This window comes from Saimiri boliviensis, chromosome 2 (assembly GCF_048565385.1).
Source record: "Saimiri boliviensis isolate mSaiBol1 chromosome 2, mSaiBol1.pri, whole genome shotgun sequence".
In the NCBI taxonomy this organism is placed as follows: Eukaryota; Metazoa; Chordata; class Mammalia; order Primates; family Cebidae; genus Saimiri; species Saimiri boliviensis.
This window is the reverse complement of record NC_133450.1, coordinates 10,591,642-10,602,281: the sequence shown is the minus strand read 5'-3', so window position 1 is coordinate 10,602,281 and position 10,640 is coordinate 10,591,642.

Sequence of the window (10,640 nt, the reverse complement as noted above, 5' to 3'; positions counted from 1 at the left end):
ATGTAGGGGTGCCCACATATGTACACACATGTGTGCATGTATATACCTGTGCATACATATGTATGTTGATATGGTCATCTTTGAAGAAAGCCTATCAGCCCTACTGTATTTCCTTAAATTCTTGATTTTCAACTTATGTTTCAGTCAATTGCAGAGTGTATTTGAGTAACTCTTTCAGGAAGATTGCAAGAGTAGATACCTGAAAGCATCTATGAGTCTCAATGTGCAGTATGTAAAATTCATAGCCAGGTGTGGTAGCTCATGTCTGTAATCTTAGCACTTTGGGATGCCAAGGCGGGTGGATCACCTGAGGTCAGGAGTTTGAAACCAGCCTGGCCAACATGACAAAATCCTATCTCTACTAAAAATACAAAAATCAGCTGTGGGGGGAGGGGTATGGGAATGGCGCATGCCTGTAGTTTCAGCTACTGGGAAGGCTGAGGCAGGAGAATCTCTTGAACCCAGGAGGTGGAGGCTGCGGTGATCTGGATGGCGTCACTGCACTCCAACCTGGTCAACAGAGTAAGACTCTGTCTCGAAAAAAAAAAAAAAAAAAAAAAAAATTTAAAAATTCGTAAGCCCAGGCACGGTGGTTCACTCCTGTAATCTCAGCACTTTGGGAGGGCAAGGTGAGCAGATGGCTTGAAGCCAGTGGGTGTTCAACGCACTCGCCTCCCCCACTGTGGAAGAAGCCAGTTTTGTCTCCATTTGCACTCTGATTTCAATCTTCCTGATCCATACGTGCGTCTGTTCTTTGCATTCTCTTTTGAACCGGTTGCGGGCTCCTACTGGGACCCTCATTAATGATGAGTTAAATAAAATCCAGAACACATGTACATTTTATATCTGCATGAGAATCCTAATTTGTTTTGAAATTATCCTTTAACGTTCCTTTTCTGAAAGGTTGAGAAACAATGCCTTTGACACTATGACAATGTAGCAGGCATGATTTAATGATACTGATAGACACTAGACTGCACATATGCAGATACAGTGTGGTTAAAACTACCTTTAGTATTAATAAGAAAAAACACTCAAAAAGATATACCAAAATGTGTTGGACTGTTTAATATTTTTCTTCCTTATATTTTTCAAAAATTTAAAACTATAGGCTGATACTCCCTTTGTAGAGAAATCTAGTGAAGCTAAACTCTAAGCCTTTGTTTTATTGAGGGATTACAGATTGTTTATGGTTCTCAAAGGGCTGGGAGGGGCTTCCTGGTCTCTGCGAAGTCACTGGGGTCAGAAGGAGTGCTGCCGGAAAGTGAGGGAACATATGATTATTAATAGTAATAATAATAATAATAAATCAGTACATGTAGTGTCCCAGGAATTGTGCCAAGCACTATCTCATTTTACTCTTACAATAGCCCTTTGAAGTACATACTGGTAGATGGTATTCCCATTGGCTAGGTGTGGTGGCTCATACCTATAATCCCAGCACTTTGGGAGGACGAGGTTGGAGGATTGCTTGAGCCCAGGAGTTAGAGACCAGCCTGGCAACATGGTGAGAACTTTTCCCTACAAAAAAATTAAAAAATTAGCCAGGCATGGTGGTGTGCACTCCGGTAATCCCAACTGCTGGGGAGGCTGAGGCAGGAGGGTCCCTTGAGCCTAGGAGGTCAAGACTGAGGTAAGCTGTGATCACACCATGGCACTCCAGCCTGGGCGACAGAGACCCTGTCTCAAAAAAAAAAAAAAAAAAAAAAAGAAAGAAAAGAAAAGAAAAAATAGCATGCCCATTTTACAGATGAGGAAACTGAGGTTAGGAAACTTAGGTTAAGTGACTTCCTGAAGTAGTATGTGGTGGAATAGAGCCTGAGACATGGGCTCTAACGTCCCTGCTACCCTGTGTAATGTGAGAAATGTTGGGATGAAGTCCCGGGATCTCCTCCTGAAGAATCACCCCCACTACTGGATCCAAGCCCTCAGAATCAATTCACCCATCAAACATTTTCTGAACCTCTTCTGTGTTCCAGGCCCTGAGGATAAATGTGGTCTGAGCCTTCAAGTAACTCAGGAGCCAGGGTGAGGAGCCAGGGATGGGAGTCGGCCAAAGGAGGGGCACTGGCAGGGGTGGGGAGGGTGAGGAGGTGCTTCCAGGAGGAGGTGGCAGCCCACTTGAGTCTCAAGGGATGAGAAGAGTCAGCCTGGTAAAGGGGTGAGGGTTGAGAACAGGCACTGAGGGCAGAAGAAGGGCTTGAGCAGAGAGGGAGAGAAACAGCCGAGAAGCACCGTCAGCACACTCACTCCAGCTCCGCCGTCCCCGCTTCTGCTTCTGCTGTGGTTACCAGAAGCCATTTTGTTCGGTGGGAAGGTGGGCACAGTGCTTTGCTAGGGGTGGGTACCTGAACATGCCAACCAGAGCCTGATTTTCCCAGAATGTTTGAATGCAGGTCAGATGGTCTCTCCCAGGGCTGATGGCGAGATGCAGCCTGCAGAAGGGCATGGCAGTGAGCTCGCAGAGGGCACCACGAGAGCGAACAGACCAGGCTGTCTGAGCAAGGACTTGACACCTCTGGGGTCCCGCTGTGGGCTCAGCAGGGGTTCTGGGACACAGGCCAGGGCCTTCTTAACACATTTCTTGTTTCCTTTAGATTGTCCAAATTGGGTTTCTGTCACTTGTAACCAAAGATCCCTGCTGACACAGCCCCTGAGTTGGTCAGACTGAGAGGGACATTTAAACTAACTCAGAGAGAAGCCACCTGACTCATTTCTCGTGAGAAATGCCACTGCTCATTGGGTCAGCCTTTCACATCATTACTGCCAGTGTCTCTTTTCCCTGGAGAAAAGCCACCTGGATTGACAACTGGCCTCTTGAGCAGGCCCCGGTTCCAGCGAGGATCTATAGCTAGAGGTATCAGGCAAGGACTGCCCAGGGGTCCAAAAACTGTTTCTGTTAATGTCCAGACAGTAAATATTTTCGACATTGCGGTCTCTGTCGAAACCATTCAACTCTACCACTGCAGTGTGTAAACAGCCAAAGACAGCACGTAAATACATGAGCATGGCTGTGCTCCAATAAAACTTTACTTATGGACGTTGAAATTTGAATTTCATACGATTTTCACGTGTCCTGATACATTACTCTTTTTTTTTGAGATGTAGTCTCGCTTTGTTGCCCAGGCTGGAGTATACTGATGCAATCACAGCTCACTGCAACCTCTGCCTCCTGGGTTTAAGTGATTCTCCTGCCTCAGCCTCCCAAATAGCTGGGATTATAAGCACACACCACCATGCCTAGCTAATTTTTGTATTTTTAGTAGAGAAGCGATTTCACCATGTCGGTGAGGCTGGTCTTGAACTCCTGACCTCAAGTGATCCACCTGCCTCGGCCTCCCAAAGTGCTGGGATTACAGGTGTGAGCCACTACGCCTGGCCAATATATTACTCTTCTCTCAACTTTTTCCAATGGTTTAAGAATATAAAAGCCATTCTTAGCTCTCAGACCAAGCAGAAGCAGTGGTGAGGAACCAGATCGAGCTTTGCAGCCTGCAGGCTGCCTCCCCGTGGCCTAGGGCATGAACGCTTATGCCAGGAAAAAAGATGGTTGACAAGGAGGCTGGCCAACTGGGTCTGTGGGCCAGTCCAGGGACACTGGGGCTGCTATCCAGGCTTGTAGCTTCCTCTTCCTTGGCTATTCAGACCACCCTCTTCAGACCTCCTGAAGAAGCTCAGGAACAAGGCATGGGCTTAGGTGCTTAGAGATGATGACATGTCTAGTCTTGCCTCCCAAAATTTAGCCTCGGACCACCTTGATGCAGCCGCTCCTGACACTTCTAGGTGCAGCTGTGTCCTGCCCCCATCCCCTGTGAGAAGCAGACTATGAAAGCCTACCCATCCCCCCCCCACCCCCACAACCCAGGAGCCAGAGGCCAGGAAGGGAATAGGCTGGCTGTGACCACTGACTTGTGCCCTGGCTTGAAAGCATGAACTGTCTTTTGAGAGGGGTCTTAAAAGACACAATGGGAAGCTGCAGTTAGAAGTGGGCTGTGTGGCCCGGCACGGTGGCTCACACATGTAATCCCAACACTTTGGGAGTCTGAGGTGGGTAGATCACTTGAGGTCAGGAGTTCAAGACCAGCCTGGCCAATATAGTGAAAACCTATCTCTATTAAAATACAAAAATCAACCAGGCTTGGAGGTGTGCACCTGTAGTCCCAGCTACTCGGGAGACTGAGACAGGAGAATTGCTTGAACCTCCTGTCAAGGAGGTTGGAGTAAGCTGAGATTGTGCCACTGCACTCCAGCCTGGGTGACAGAGTGAGACTCTTATCTCAAGAGAAAAAAAAAAGTGGGCTCTGTGGCTGAAAGGCTGAGCAGATTCAGGGACCAGGGTGGTTGTAGGAGGCCAGATGTCAGTTGAAGTTGTGGGAAGATTGGTGGGAAGACATAACAGTGGGTACCCTGGAGACAGAGACAGACTGACCGACTGGCTGAAAGAGACACAGCAGATGAATCTCAGACCTGTCTGTTTCTGACCCTTCCTGAGGCTTGACTAGGGGGTCTTCACTGTAACTTTGTAGTCCCCTTCCCCTATGCCTGGGATAATCTGGGTAATCCCAATGCTTCTCCGATACATTCTATCAAACCAGAAACTGTGGAATAGGTAATTTCTTTTGATTTATTTATTTTTAAATTTGAATAAATTTTGGGGATACAAGTGTAATTTTGTTACATGCACAGAATTGGTAGCGGTGATGTCGGGCTTTTAGGAGATCTATCACCCAAATAACATACATTGTACCCATTAAGTGAATTCTCATCATCCATCCCCCATCCCCTTCTGTGTGTCCACTCTCATTCCACACTCTACACCCGTGTGTATACAGTATTTAGTTCCCACTTGTAAATGAGAACATGAGTATTTGTCTTTCTGTGTCTGATTTGTTTCACTTAAGATAATGACCTCCAGTTCCATTCATGCTGCTGCAGAAGACACAGTTTCATTCATTTTTGTGTCTGAACACGATTCCATTGCGTATACAGACCATATTTTATTTACCCAATCATCTGTTGAGGGAGACATAGGTTGATTCCATGTCTTAGAGGAGGTCATTTCTGCTGTCCGCGAGCTCATCCTGAGCTTCTGACCTTACTCTCCAAGGAAACTCTGCACTGCATGTTGGGGACTTTCTGCTGTCTTGGTGTCTGCAGGTTGGAATCTTGCTTCAGCCACAAAAATTCACAGTTGAGTTGCCGGGGTCTCACTTCCCTCACCTCTTAAATGACTGTCCTGCATCATGCACCATTTACTATGGCAATGTTGAACTTTATCTGAGCCCTGCGCCTCCAGAAGGCAGCGGCAGTAAAGTTCTCCCACCTCTTTACGTTCTGAGTAAAAATCTCACCGCAAAGGACCACCTTAAGCTAGCATCCCAAGGAAACACGCATCTCCATCCTTTCTTACAATTCTCTAAGACTCACTGGTGACTCCTTTGTTTACCTGCTTCTCTAAAACCCCAGTTCCCTTTGCGACGCTCCTCATTAATGAACATTCTCCCTATTGCAGTGGCCTGAATGAAATCTTAACTGTCTGGGGGACCTTTTGCATTCACAATGACCATAATTGTGGTGTCGTAAGCGTCAATCCGGGGGAGCAGCCGGGGTCCTAGGTTCCAGTCCTGGCTCCTCCATGTCAGGCTTCCCCTTCGGGCCAGTTTCAGGTCTCAGCTGGGAACTCCCTAAGGGACCCTGGCTTAGAATACCGGTGAGTGGCGACCCAGTCCCAGCCCGGGCAGAGCGAGCTGCGCAACTTTTGCACGCCGCCACCAGAGGGCGGCGGCTGCGCGGAGGAGCGTCCCAGCCTTTGCGCCCGCTCGCGCCCCTTTAAAACGCGCGTGTTGGAAGTGGGCGCCACGCAGCCTGCTTTCCAGCGCCCCGGCTGCACTCCAGGCGCCTCCCTTCCGCGCCCGCGCGCGGCGAGGCCTCCCACTCCGCAGGGCGCGCCGCAGGACTCTCGCGTGGGCGGGAGGGCCGGAAAGCCAGCCTGGAGCTTCGGGCCTCTAGCACTGCGCAGGGCACGAGGTCCCTGCGCCTCCGCGGCCACTGGCCGCTCTCCTCCCCTTGAGCCGGGTTGAAGGCTTCCTAAGGCCGCGGGGAAATGGGGAGGAGGGACAGGAGCCCCAAGAGCGCTGTCTTGGGTGTGGGATTTAGCCGGTCACACCCATCAGCCCTTTGGAACGTCACAGCGCCCCCTTAAAGTGGGCAAGACAGGAACTGTTGCCCCGTCTGAAAGACGGACAATCAGGATCCCAAAGAAAAAAGTTAATTAGCAGAGCTAGTAAATGGCAGAGTTCGGACAGGAACGCATTTCTCCTAGCTCCAGACCTGGAGCTCTTGGAGCGGGGCGGCACAGAGCCTGGCATGAGTAAACGGGTCGCCCCAGCAGAAGGGGGCTCTGCACATCCCCTGCCGCAGGACGGTGACTCGGACATCAACAGGCAGCCGCTTTTGGACTCAAATTGTAGAGTTCTATGTCCAGCCGCATTGATTGTGTTTGCTTTTTTTTTTTTTTTTTTTTTGAGACGGAGTCTCGCTCTGTTGCCCACGCTGGAGCACAGTGGTGCGATCTCGGCTCACTGCAACGTCCGCCTCCCATGTTCAAGCGATTCCCCTGCCTCTGCCTCCCGAGTAGCTGGGATTACAGGCGCAGGCCACCATGCCCAGCTAATTTTTGTATTTTTAGTAGAGACAGGGTTTCACCATGTTGGCCAGGATGGTCTCGATCTCCCGACTTCAAGTGATCCACCTGCCTCGGCCTCCCAAAGTGCTGGGGTTGTAGATGTGAGCCACCGCACCCGCACGTTTGCTTTTAGAGTACATATGTCTACATACACATTTCAGAAACAAATAGAAATACAAAAGCCGGCCGGGCGCGGTGGTTCATGCCTGTAATCCTAGCACTTTGGGAGGCCGGGGTGGGTGGATCACCTGAGGTCAGGAATTCAAGACCAGCCTGGCCATCATGGTGAAACCCCATCTTTAAAAAAAAGAAAGAAATGCAAAAGCCAACTTGTCCACAGTGGCTGTCTGTGAGTAACGGAAATCACATTTTCTCTCTATTGTTCAAAATATTCACTACTGGCATATATAAACCAGAAAGAGGGGCAATGATTCACGACTTCTGTTTCACGAAATAATAATAATGCTTCCAATAATAATAATAATACTTCCTCTTCAAAGACTTGGAATAGACATTCGTGTAATCCTAGCACTTTGGGAAGCCGAGGTGGGAGGATCCCTTGAGCCCAGGAGTTTGAGACCAGCCTGGGCAACATGGCAAACCCCATGTCTACAAAATAATAAATGAATTATTATTATTTTATTGATTAAATAAAAACTGGAAAATAAAGAATGAAGAAAATACAATTCATCAGTACCGCTCTCCTGGATGCTAAGATTTTTCTTTCTGATTGGTTTCTTCCTCTGCAAAATGTGAATAACAGTATTAACTGAGCCGGGCGCGGTGGCTCAAGCCTGTAATCCCAGCACTTTGGGAGGCTGAGGCAGGTGGATCACAAGGTCAGGAGATCGAGACCATCCTGGTCAACATGGTGAAACCCCGCCTCTACTAAAAATACAAAAAATTAGCTGGGCATGGTGGCACGTGCCTATAATCCCAGCTACTCAGGAGGCTGAGGCAGGAGAATTGCCTGAACCCAGGAGGCGAAGGTTGCGGTGAGCCCAGATCGCGCCATTGCACTCCAGCCTGGGTAACAAGAGCGAAACTCCGTCTCAAAAAAAAAAAAAAAAAAAAAAAAAAAAAACCAGTATTAACTGTATGGGAATGTCGTGAGAATTGAGTGAGAGAACGTATGTAATAGTTAGCATTCCAGAAGTGTTAGCTATTTTTATATGTAACAAAATCAGCACCAGACTGCATCTACCCTTTATATGCTGCTGTCTTCACTTCTAACATTGCTTCATGAACATTTCCCATTTAATTCTTCTTTTAAAATTGTATTTTTAGTGATGGTACAATATTTTATTACATTTAAATACAATTTAAGTTATCCCCTATTGCTAAGCTTTTAGATTATTTCCAATTTTTGCTGTTAAAATAACAGAGATTGACATCTTTAAACATCTACCTTTATCAGCATTTCTGATTATTTCCGTAGATGAATTTTTAGAGGTAGGATTGCTGGGACAAAGGGTGCAAATATTTTTCAGGCTTTTGATTCAGGTTACCAAACTGCTTCCCAGAAAGATCTTGCCAATTTACCCTCCCACCTGCAGTGCGTGAGAATGTCTGCCCCACAGCACACAAAGGAGGGATTTTTTTGGGGGGTGGGTGAGATCTGAGTCTGTTGCTGAACTGAGGCAAATGAGCCCCCCAAGCCTTGCAGTAAGGGAGAGTTTCAACTTCAGGACAGAGAGGGGATGTCAAAACAGGCAAAGTCCCCAGGAAAAAGGGAGGGGATTTGGAGCAGGTTTACAGAGATTGTCTTGAATTTAAGAAGGGACAACTCGCCGGGCACGGTGGCTCAAGCCTGTAATCCCAGCACTTTGGGAGGCCGAGGCAGGTGGATCACAAGGTCAAGAGATCGAGACCATCCTGGTCAACATGGTGAAACCGCGTCTCTACTAAAAAAAAAAAATACAAAAAATTAGCTGGGCATGGTGGCGCGTGCCTGTAATCGCAGCTACTCAGGAGGTTGAGGCAGGAGAATTGCTTGAACCCAGGAGGCGGAGGTTGCAGTGAGCCGAGATCGCGCCATTACACTCCAGCCTGGGTAACAAGAGCGAAACTCCATCTCAAAAAAAAAAAAAAAAAAGAAGGGACAACTCATGTTTGGAGACTGGTGGAAAGCAGTGTGATTGGGTGTAGACAGAGTCATTGTAAGGTGAATTCAAGAGGCTGGTCCCTAGGGGCCGCCTTTTCTGACTCAGGTAGGAGGCTGGGTCATCTATCCAAAGGTAATAGCGTGAGAAGGGGACTTGAGGACAATAAAAGGATTGACGATCCAGTCGAGGGTGATGACTTTGAGTTTGCGATGGCACCATTCTGCAGGACTGTGAGTACTTTCTCTACAGCATGCAGCCACCTGGTGAATGAAAGAGATGTACATATTAATTTAGGCCAAATCTTTGAAACTGTGGTAAACAGTAGAAAACTATTTTTGGGGAGCTGGGGGAAATTCTTGGTAATGAAAAGCTTGTGGGTTTCTAGAGTCATTCCAAACCTTCAAGGAACAGTTCATTTCTATTTTATATAAGTTGTTCCAGAAAGTTAGAAAACAGCAAAAGCTGCCCAGATCATTGTATGAAACCAGTATAATCTTGATTCTCAAATTAGTGAGGACAAAGCAATAAAAACGTATATTAAGTTCATTTCACCTATGAATGCATGTATAAGAATCCTGGCTGGGTGCGGTGGCTCACACCTGTAATCCCAGCACTTTGGGAGGCCGAGGTTGGCAGATCACTTGAGGTGGGGAGTTTAAGACCAGCCTGGCCAACATGGTGAAACCCCACCTCTACTAAAAACACAAAAAATTAGCTGAGCATTGTGGCATGCACCTGTAATCCCAGCTACTCGGGAGGCTGAGGCAGGAGAAACGCTTGAACCTGGGAGGTGGAGGTTGTAATTGTAATAGAGCCGAGATTGCTCTATTGTACTCCAGTTCTTGCTGTGTCACTCAGGCTGGGTGAAACAGCAAGACTCTGTCTAAAAAACAAAACTAAACTAAACTAAACTAAACTAAACTAAACTAAATACAATGTCGACTAATCTAGTTATATATTTTTTGAAAGTAGATTTATCCCAGGAATTCCAGCTCAACCTTGAAAATCACACACTTTAATAAAGGACAAAAATCACATGAAAAAAAATTATGTGAGTATCTCAAATGAAGAAAAACCAGCATATTGATAAAGTTTATCACCTATTTTTTATTTATGAATAACTCATTTATGACTTTCTTGGACTTAAGAAAATGAAAAAAAAAAAAAAAAACTTAGCAAACTGGGAATAAGAAAGTTGTCTTTAATTTGGTAAAGGTTACATAGGACCAGGTGCAGTGGCTCACACCTGTAACCCCAGCACTGTGAGAAGCCAAGGCAGAAGGATTGCTTGACCCCAGGAGTTTGAGACTAGCTAGGGCAACATAGCGAGACCCCATTTCTATCAAAAATACAAAAATTAGCCAGACATGGTGGCACATTCTTATAGTCCTATTTGGGAGGCTGAGCCTGGGAGGTCGAGGCTGCAGTGAGCCATGACTGCACCACTTCACTCCAGCCTGAGTGACACAGCAAGAACTTGTCTCAAAAAAGAACCAGGTTATGGCTGGGTGCGGTGGCTCACACCTGTAATCCTAGCACTTTGGGAGGCCGAGGCGAGTGGATCACTTGAGGTCAGGAGTTCAAAACAAGTCTGGCCAACATGATGAGACTCTGTCTCTACTAAAAACTACAAAAATTAGCAGTACGCAGTGGTAGGTGCCTGTAATCCCAGCTACTCGGGAGGCTGAGGCAGGAGAATCACTCGAACCCAGGCAGCAGAGGTTGCAGTGAGCCAAGATCGTGCCACTGCTCTCCAGTCTGGGGGACAGAGTGAGACTCCATCTCAATAAATAAATAAATAAATAAATAAATAAAACCATTAAAAAAAACACCCCAGGATATATAGCAAA